This window comes from Glossina fuscipes, unplaced genomic scaffold (genome assembly GCF_014805625.2).
Source record: "Glossina fuscipes isolate IAEA_lab_2018 unplaced genomic scaffold, Yale_Gfus_2 1, whole genome shotgun sequence".
Lineage (NCBI taxonomy): Eukaryota > Metazoa > Arthropoda > Insecta > Diptera > Glossinidae > Glossina > Glossina fuscipes.
In genome coordinates, this window is record NW_023998415.1 from 32,517,321 (window position 1) to 32,528,264 (window position 10,944).

Sequence of the window (10,944 nt, forward strand, 5' to 3'; positions counted from 1 at the left end):
GGTCGGCTAAATGACAGTAGATTTGCTTGCTTCCGATGTATGCGTTCATCGTGAAGCATCTTGTACGAATGGAAGTTGAAGTTTGATGAAGCAACGACTGTAGTCATAGTATTGGTGATTTGCCTTCCCAATACTTGCCTTGAGTTCGTTTTTTTTTTGTTTTTTTTTTTCTTTTTATAGTTGATTTAATTTGGTTTATCTAACAATAGTTGCGACTTCGTTTCAGTGTGCAACGTGAGTAAGTCAGTTCGAAAGACATTTTCAGAATGTCAATCAAGCATAATCATGTATTGTATATATAATGAGAGAAAAATCGATAAACAAATTTTTCAGATTTCATATCAAACCATCATCAAGCGTAAGATGATAGATGTAAGAGAATACTTAAACAATTTTCTTATTTTTATATGGGCGCTGAATGGCATTAAGGTTTTACTCAATATTGGCGCGATAGCTTCGGGGAACTGTCATTTCATTTTAACCATTTATTTAATTTCAAAATTCCAATTAATTTAATTATGAAAGTAATATTTTACATATGCGCTTACATTTTTTTTATATTTAGTTTATATTTAAAATTTTTGTTGACAGTCACCTCTGGCAAAACAAATATACAAGCGTAATACAATAGTCGACGCATATTGTATGATCAAATGAATCTAGCAAAACCAGTCCTATTTACATTCACACAGCTTTAGAGAGAGACTTACCCGCAATCACATGTCTCTTTCTATCCTTTGCACATCTTCCTTTACTTTTTTTTGTTTTTGTCGAAACATATATATATATAGATATGCAAGAATGCACTCTTGTTGTATATAACATACATCAAAGCATATATATATATGTATTTTTACATAAGTCCTTCAGCAATTGATATTAGGTTTTCTTTCCTCTTTTTGGTTGAGTGTACATCGAGAACTACTGTTAGGAATTGTTATTATTATTATTATTATTATTATTATTGTTGTTGTTGTTATTGTTGTTGTTGTTGTTACTATATTTGTTATTTTTGTTGTTTTTATATAAAGGTTTAAGTTATCAAGTAATAACTTTTACCATTGTATTTAGGAATACTAGACTGCACACGATGGCCTCCTTATGAAAAGTTTACATTTATATATGTATATGCTTGTGCAGGTGCAATCATAGACTTTAACCACACATTACTAAATATGAAGATATGTATGCACTTACTAGATACTACTTCTATAGGTACTTGCTTTAGCATGTGCATGCTGGCAAACAACCCTAAAGATATTTAAAGATTTTGCACTGAGAGATTTCTTTTAACAGCTCCGAAAAGGGTATGTTAGCTTAGTGGTTGCGTTTGAGAGATCAGAAAATTTTATTCAAAACTTAAACGGGCAAAAAGTTTGTGAAAATCTTTTGTGCTGCGTAACAATGTATATGTACATGTATTAGCCGTTTATTTTGAAAGTGGCCTAAGTTCGCTTTTCAAAAAATTCAAAATAACTTGCATTGTAATATGTTATCTTTGGATATTGGGCGACAAAGATGGTTTGTTCGTTAAAATGCTTGTTTTGAAAGTGACTCATGTTCCATTTTGATAGTTTCAAGAAGACGTTGAAAATATTATGGATTGGAATGTTACGAAATGATGAGTTTTTCTATGTTTTATTAATAATAATTATATAAGTTGAATATAATTTTTAATAAAACTGCAAGTTGAGAAAACCTACAAGTATCACTTTGTTTTACGATTCTCAGGCACAACTAACACGAGAGATGAGCAGGGATAAGTTGGTTTAAACCACATTTAAAACCCAATCTGGAGTTACCACCACGTCGGGGAAGATCAACCGACTCAATGCTCAAATGCGGCAACCGAATGGATTTATTGCACTAAATACCCTTTGTACACCACAATTATTTTGAATCCCTATCGCGTACGAACACCATCACTTCTGATACAAAAATTCTTTAAAAGAAACCAAAGTGTGAATGCTTTTCAATTTCATCAAAGAAAATTGTATAACTTTGTTGTAATTTCAAGAGAAATTTGTATTTTCCATGCATGCACTTGGATGTTTATTAAGAACTGGAGAAAATTATTCTATTAATTTTGAAAGTGGCTTAAGTCCATTTATAGATCTATTAAAAAATTATTTATAGTAACTTAGGTTCACAATGCTTCTTCTGGCCTTGTTCATTCAAACTCCCGTAACTCGATAGACTTTGCCTTCCGCAATTATTTTGTTTATATACCTTTGCAAGTTCATTGTGGCATTTTCCGCGATTCCGCGATTGCGGATTCTTGTTAACATTTTCGACGATCTCCAAGTGTATGAGGCAAATAAAACATCGATTTACCATCTTTATGAAATTTGGTCCCGTCGAAAATCGGCCAGTTCTCATGCAAACTCAAATATATATATCAAATATATATATATATAGCAAACTCAATATATGTATATATATATATTATGTATGTCTTTATTCCTCTCTTCAATTAGACTCGGAAGGCATTTTAAGAGAGAAGATGGCCAAACTACGTGGACTCTTCAGTACTGTATCGGAAAAATCTTTTATAGAATCCTCAGTAGTAGATCTTCGATAGAAACCATGATGTGAAGGCACTATCGTCGAAGTAAGTCCAAGACTAAACGACCATGAGTTTACGAACAGCCCTCTGAATGCAAAAAAGTGCTACAAATTTGCATAATGGGAAGGAATTCTATGATAATTATAATCATGTTTATAATTGCCACTGCTTGGTGCTGTGATAAATAGATCAGAATAATAGTTTCTATTATTATTACAAACGAAACACTAAGTATTCAAGTTTTCTTAAGGATTTTTGTATTACCCATGAAAGTGTAGAAATTTTTGCTAAACAACAAAGCTCAAGTGGGTTAGTGGCAGTTTTTTAGTTTTGCAGAAAAACTATTAAGAAAGCATTGTAAGTCGAGTGTGGACTGTGACACCCTTTTTCAAGAGTAATGAATGCTTAAGCAATGTTCGGTTGCATTTATGTGGTTCGGTTATTCCCTATTTATAAGGAGCTCAGTTGCACTTTGACTATGAATGGCTGTACCTTAAGTGGCCTTTCGCGAATGTCTTGAGTTTTACTTCAAAAAAGATTTGTTTTGGAGTCTTAGCAATATATATATTTGAGCACATAAAACTGTGCGAATTTGTTCCTTCGTCGAAGCCGAGTCATCAAATGCACTACTGACTCTTGACCATAGGATATGTCAAAAACTTTTCAGCTGTTACTAGGTGTGCTCAAAGAAAAAATGACTCTATTTTTCTTTTTATATATTTATTCACAAATACATCGCTTGTCCTCTCCGAAATAATTTGCTTTAAACATAATACACCTGTGTTCGAGTTTTTCCAATTCTTGAAGCACTTCCGATATGGGTATCGAAAATCGAATTTGCGTAGCCCACGAAATTTGAAAACCCCTTTGGTTTTTTTACCGCGCCTCGTATCAAATTTGCATGCGGGCGACAAAGTCATATTGTGATTTGCTGCGAACATTACCGTTCAGACATTAGCGCATTTATTATGTTTAAGGTACCGCCTTACTTCAAATCGACTTCACTTCAAAAATTGTCAAACGAGTTTGTTGCATTGGCCGACCCACTTTGGTTTATTTAGTCAAAAATTTCGAGACCGAATGACTGATGTACGCTGGTTGGTATAATAATCCGCATTGATGTATAATGCTTTTGTATGTATTTCTTCATTCAGAAAGAGAGAGAGAGAGAGACGAAGGAAGAGAGGGAGTCAAAATATTTACATAGAAGTAAGAAATATTAAAGTATTATGGAAGCAACCTGCATAAATGCAAAGAAATGCACATTCATCTAAAACGTAGATCTGAGGTTAAGTCAGGGATCGTTGAGCACAAAATAAAAAAAAAAAAATAAAAAAATTAACAGCAGCAGCATGTGCGTAAATATGTACTTCGTTCGTGTAATTGTAAGTCTATGTGAGTTTTGCGGTTTTGTTATGTTGTCTTATAAGTGTATGTGTGTGTTTTTCGGCAAGTGAGATGCACAGTGAAATGGAGGAAAAACACAAAAGCTACTTTAGGAAATTGTTTCCTTCCTTGGCAATCAGTCTGTTTGCATATAAAGGTAGGTGTTTTCCATACACACATATATGTATATATGTATATATATATATATGTACGTATGTATCAGGTAGGTTGCATGTTTCTCCACTTAATAATATGGGCGCACGAATATCGGTCGTGTGGACTTGTATGTGTGTTGTGTCTGTGTGTGTCACATATGCATATGCGTCTGGTGGCAATTGTAAAAAAGAAAAAACTCTTGTTTTCACAAATGTTTATATTGTTAAGATAAACATGAACTTTTATTTGTTTGTATGTTCACGTGAATAAACATAAGAGACGACATCACAAACACGCACAGGTATGCTCACGCGACATACATATGCATACTTATACCAACAAACACATATCCTTCTTCGCCTACATGAACGTTTATTCATTCAATGTTAATGTCTTTCTTTTTGCTGCAGTTTATCTAGTGTATACAACTGTTTTCCTTATGAAAAAAAAAAAAAAAAAAAAAAGGAAAAAGTAAAAGAAAAAGGAAAAGGAAAATGCAAGGAGAAAGATGACTACCTAAGTAAGAAACTAAAACTAGTTCCCTCCATAAAGTCGTTACATAAGTGGTTGCATGTAAATGTATGCATATTGGGAACATAAGGCTGTAAGTACGTATTCATTATGAAAATCTCAGATTACCTTCATTTATTGTTCAAACAGTTAGTCGATCAGTCAGTCAGCCAGTTAATGATTCATCCTTGTACTTATACACAAACATGGGTTCATCCTAGTCACGGTTGCGTGAAGTGCAAAGCCTGAAGTTTGTGGTTTGCCTTAACAATCATAAGATACACCGGACGAGGCAGACGGGCGAATAATGGTGTGGCTGAACGAGGCGGGCCTGGAGCTGTCGTTGCACAAAACGAAAGCAGTGAGTGCTAATAAGCAGCCAAACAGTGAGAGAAGTGTCTAAAATACTATTCGGTAAACATATCACACATTCATCGCATGCGCTCAAATATCATGAGAGTTATGATGGAATACCGACTCAATTTGAAGCATCACAAAGAGTACCTCTCGCGGAAAGCTGCAGGCATACAGACGGCTTTAGCGAGAATTATACCAAACCTGGGAGGGCCAACGGCCGCCAGAAGGAAGATAATAGCCACGATGGTGGCCGCGGTAATTACGTATGCAAGGCTATTATGGGCGAGTACTCTCAGCGTCAAAACAGCGTGTCGCAAGTTGACGGCCACATACCACCACACCCGCTCGGTAAATATCCGGATTCCATAGTCGTACAGCGTACAGTCGCGAACGAAGCTACCCGCATATTGGCAAACGGTCTTCTAATCGATATATAAGCAGACGAGATGAAGCGCACCTACGAGCGGTGCCGGTGAAACCCTCAAGCCTTAGAGGCCGTAAGAAGAGAAGAGCGCCTAGTGTTGGCGAGAAAATTGAAAAGTTGGGAAAGAATGGCGGAAGGCAGGTGGAGAGAACGTATGGGGAGACTAATTATTATTTCACACAGTCTCTGAATGGGCATGCTTCCGAAGTCCCTGTACAGGTTCAGCGCCCGATCTGTGCCGATGTAGAGAGGGATGCCCAATAGGCAAGATTTCGCTGTATAAGATTTGAGCAAGACCGGCCCCAAGACAAGTCAGGTAATATAACCAACATTATGATTAGCCGTAGAGAAGCGTGGAGCGTCGTGAATGCTTTTTTAACGGAGGTGCTTTCGAAACTGCGAGTCGTAGAAAGGCAGCGGATGAAGAGAAGCGTTGGTGAAAACCAATAAAGAGATTAGCTAAAGTCTCACAAAAAGAAACGATATAATAGCAACCAGCCTTCTCGATGTAATACCTAACAGTGGAGGGTGGTCGAAGTAATGTGTGTCTATTTGTGTGTGTAATTGTGAAGGGGGAGAGGGGTAATTTTAGTACGTAGGCACTGTAGATGGCGAAACGTGCGTGCTGCTCCTACGGGCCGATAGTATTTTTCGAAGAGTTCTTCCTCCAAACTGCATGGCAAAAAAAAGCAACGCACACACACACACGCACACACATCTATACATAAGGTGGCAAAGTACTAGCAATTTTATAATTATAAATTTTTATAATTATAACTTTTATAATATATATAATTATATATTATAATTATAATTTATATATATACATATATATATATGTATTTTATAATTTTTATAATTATAAATATGTACATCCCAATGTCTATACATTATAGCCAGAGATATTCAAATATTTGTTCAAAGACCTCACTCAGTATATGGTTTTCTGATGTCACTTGTATTTTTTTTTTTGAAAACCTGCTATCTTATCAAACATACAAAGAATGGGTTAACTCATATTTACTACCTTACGCATAAAATTTACATGTACGACCCAGTCCTTATAGAGGGTATCATAAAAAGTATCGTTATTAGTTTTTTTTTTTTTTTCGCAGCGACTATGATTAATCGGTCGAACTAAAGCAAACATCTACGCTCTAAGAAAAATCTTTCAATCAGGCCTACGGTGTTTAAAGGAAAGAAATTATCTAACTCTAGACCTAGTTGAAATCACTCAACTTCGTAAGTTCTTTTTATACACGGACAAGCATGGCTATCCCTATTGTTATCAGTTTCGATAGTGGAAAAAAATATATATGATTTATGAGATTATTTAACTGACCCTAACGAAAAAGAAAAAAAAAAAGACTATAAAGTGCTGGCGAATGAACAAATATCGAAGCGAAAAATCTATCCTTTTTCTTTAAGGTCGAGCAATAAACGAATAAGTTTTTGTTAATTTGGGGGCCGTACTTTTCAAATTGACAAACAAGAGAAAGAAAGACTTGATAAGTCTCTTATTCAAATTTAACTAACTCTTTTTTTCTATACATTACACCATTTGTGGTACAAGTGAATACCAAGTTGATACGGATGTATGCAGCACCTTGAAGAAGTTGCGAAAGACCCCTCTTTTATTATACCGTTTGAATCAGAATTATTTGCCGAAGAGATTTAAGCCAGTCTGTCCGTCTGATTTCTGTCCTCGCCAACCATTTTTGAGATATTATGTTGAAATATTGTACACTGACCTGTTTTCACCCAAATACGAACACTATTGCAAATGGTTCGGATTGGATCACTCTTTCGGCCACACCCTATGTAACAACGTATTTAGAAAAGTCGATCTATTGCTAACTGTACAATGGCGCAGGGTATTTAACGGTGGATCGTACACCACTGTAATCTTTTAGTATTAAATATTTAAAAATCAGCTAAAAACATATGTCCTACGCGTCTTGGGTGAAGTTTCTTCTACCCATAGCTGACTTTGAGCTTTGTCACCGCCTATATAGCACAACATTTCTATATGGTAAAGCCTATGAAATTTCATCTTTTCACTAGAGACATAACGAAATAAAAATCGTTTGTTTTGCGGTCTCACGGAGTACATTTCAATTCTAAATTCTAGTAATTTAGTTTATTTATTTATTTATTTTTTTATTTTTTATTTTTTTTTGATTCACTGAAATGATATTTAAAGGTGAAAGGTCTACATTATTTTGGTGTAAGACGGTGTAAGACTTGGATTTCGTATAAGAAATTCAAAATTTCATTAATTGTATGGCAGTTATGTGGCAAATAATTTGAATTCCGTAAACCGTTGAATTTTGAAAGTTTAGCAAATAAAATGTTGTCATTATTTCTTTTTCTGTTGTCCCAGCTTCCTATTAAGGAAAACGAAAAAAAAAAAACAAAATTGTAAACAGCTTAAGTTAAGATGATTATTATTTTACGCGTTGTTTGTAAGCCACAGATTTTATAGCACAATTATCTTTTTAGCTTTCATATACAACGTAAAAGGATTATCGTATCCTAGTATCTTTTAAATTAGTTCCACTTATTTAGACAATGTTTGTCGCGCTCTTTAAGCAAATATGTATACATAAAATATAGTAGACGAACACACCCAACCTATTAAAACCGAGCATTTTCAAAGAATCAGTTTCTGTTTTTTATGACTTCTTTTCGTCGTCATTGTTGTTGAGGTTTGTTTCTTCAGAAGCAAACGCGACCAGCGCGCGAATTCAATGTTTATACACCATAGTGAATGTGCCTGCTTTTATTATTATGAATTTTTTGTTTTTGTTTTTTTTTTTTTTTGTTTTTAATGTTTTTTCCTTGTTGTCGTTATTGTTGTTGTATGCAGACAAAAACACCATAAAATAAAACACAACATTTAACATTGGTTGTTGTCGGTGCAGCAGCAGTTGCTACATAAAACTTGACAATAACGTACAACAATACCACTGATATCTATTGTTATCGTCACCATAAGATAAAATTCAACCGGCCACCCACGCAATAGACTCACCCAGACATATAGTGTAAGAGAAATATGCAACGACCACTTCCTACATTCACATTTTTAATATTCATCTATACTCGTTTATATGTATGTACATGCGTGTATATATATATATATATATAGCAATTGAGCTTACATATAAAATATTTCTTACATTATTGTTGTTGACCAGACGGGACGATATTTTAAAGGATGGTTGCGGATGTGCCTTTATGTGTATATGTGCTTATGCGTGCTCTCATGCTTTGAGAACACGAGACAGCAGGATCCGAACAATTTACTATGAATAGCACTTTGTCGTCGCTTAGTCTTATTCGTTTTTTCTTTGCGATTTTGCTTATATTATTTAACTTTAACTTTCACTTGAACTTATATTAAAATCTACGTTGTTGTTATTTTCATTATTATTATTATTATTATTGTTGTTGTTGTTGCTGTTGTTCATGTTCATATTGTTCATACGAATTTAATTAATTTTTTTTTCACTCCTTAATATTTTATATGACATAATAATGATGATGTGCTTCAAGACGCCCTCATCCATTCACTTATCATATGCCCAAAGATAAGTGCGAGAGACCTCAAGAGCAGACAATGTTCACGCCAACGTATTGCTGCTTTTGTTTGTACATTTGTAAGGAAAAATTTAAATTTGTTTTTATTATTATAATTGTTCATGTGTTTATGTAAGTTGCAGCAGTTGTATAGTGTTGGTTTCTTGGATGCTGATGTTCATGTTGATTTTGTTGCTGTCATTCAACAAATAAAACAGCAATTTGCAATCGTATCTTATACTCTTACATACAATATATATATACATACATATATATATATATATATATATATATATAATGTTAGTATATGTAGGCGTGCGTGTTTGTGCGTGGAGAGTGATGATGTCATATAATGGTTGTTTTAATGCTTTCTTTCTCTTCGGTTAAGATAAATGATGTAAAAATCGTTTGCATTTAAAATGAATGACAGGCGATTTGATTTAAACAAAAAAGACGGAGAAAAATTATATAAACTCGAAAGAGAAAAAAACATGCCGCGAACAGTTTTTGTTATGAAATATTTATCACATCTCGTCCTTAATTTATACACAATTGCCTTAAAAACAAATAACGATAGCAATAATAATAATATAAAGCATTTTAAGCCTTGGCTGAATGCTTACGTACCTACCTACCTTTCACTAGCTTATCTACATCTTGTAGAGATCCCTCGTATCGCCACATTTAATGGTCTATTGATGTTATATAGCATCATCCATATCGTATGAGCGATATAATTCCACAACGCATATATTTGTATGATTTGTTCGAATTTTCTTTGTTCTATGAAATCAAATTCCAAAAATCGTAAATCCAAACGCAGACCACCTGCCGACACAGCTGTTGTCTCGCGAAAGGGTTAATAACAATTCGCACAACATTTCACAATAACAAGTAATTGGCTTGGTATTCGCATATAAGCAGAGCGTATGCGGGCAGGGTGGTCAGTCAGGCCAACAAAGTTCAATTGTAATATTCTAGCCAAGGGAAAGTTAACGCAATCACAGAGAATGCGCCTTATAATGAGAATTTGTCCACAGTTGCAGCTTGTGGAGTACGACTTCTTTAAGACCCATTGTTGCGTTGCAATTGTACGGCCAAGGCGAGTTCTCAAAAATGCTTGGATCTTGATTTTCTCAACATTTATTGGATATAAAAGTAGAATTAGTTCAGGGTTAATAGAAGAGTAGTGCTGATGATGGTTTTGTTCATTTCTTCCTATAATTTTCTGTTTAACTTTTCTTCCAATGTATCTCTGAAGATATAATTTTTCCATGACATCATCCACAATTAGAGGTGCAGAAGCAGCACGCTTTGCCGTTCGATGAGCTTGCTCATTTCCCAATAAATCGTTCTTCCGCAATTTGTTGATGATGCTACGTCTCGGATTCCGTATAGCTTTTAATACAGACAAACAATACAGAGTAAAAATGACGGTTTAGAGCTCGTTTTATGGGATAGCTCTGGCTTCGGTTGTGAAAGTTGAAGCACTTCCGTGAACTACGCGAGTGAGAAGAACCTATCCTGAAGCAGGTGGCGGACCGGAATATTTTAAGCCATCTGTGTATAAAAGTCTCCAACCGTTACTCTCCAGGACTTGGATTTTTTCAGCAATTCGCTTCCTGAGAACGTAATTTGGAGTGTCTTCTCTCTTATGCATGGACAGCGAAATACCAAGAGAGTAGCCTTTCAAAACCCATCCAGATTTAAAACCAGTAGAGGGGAAAATTTTTAAGGGAATGTTTAATTCCTTTGCGACATACAAACCATAGTCAATTGGTATAAACTTAATCTCTCGACTTCTCAACTCAAATATTCTTTCTCGACTAATTCTGTGTTCCGCAAATATTTTATTTATATACATTTTTACAAACGTACTACTATTATCTAAGTTCATGGTTTCATTTTTAATTCATTAACCTGCTTTTCCACTAATCGTTTCCCCCGGCCGGCAGCTGGTGGA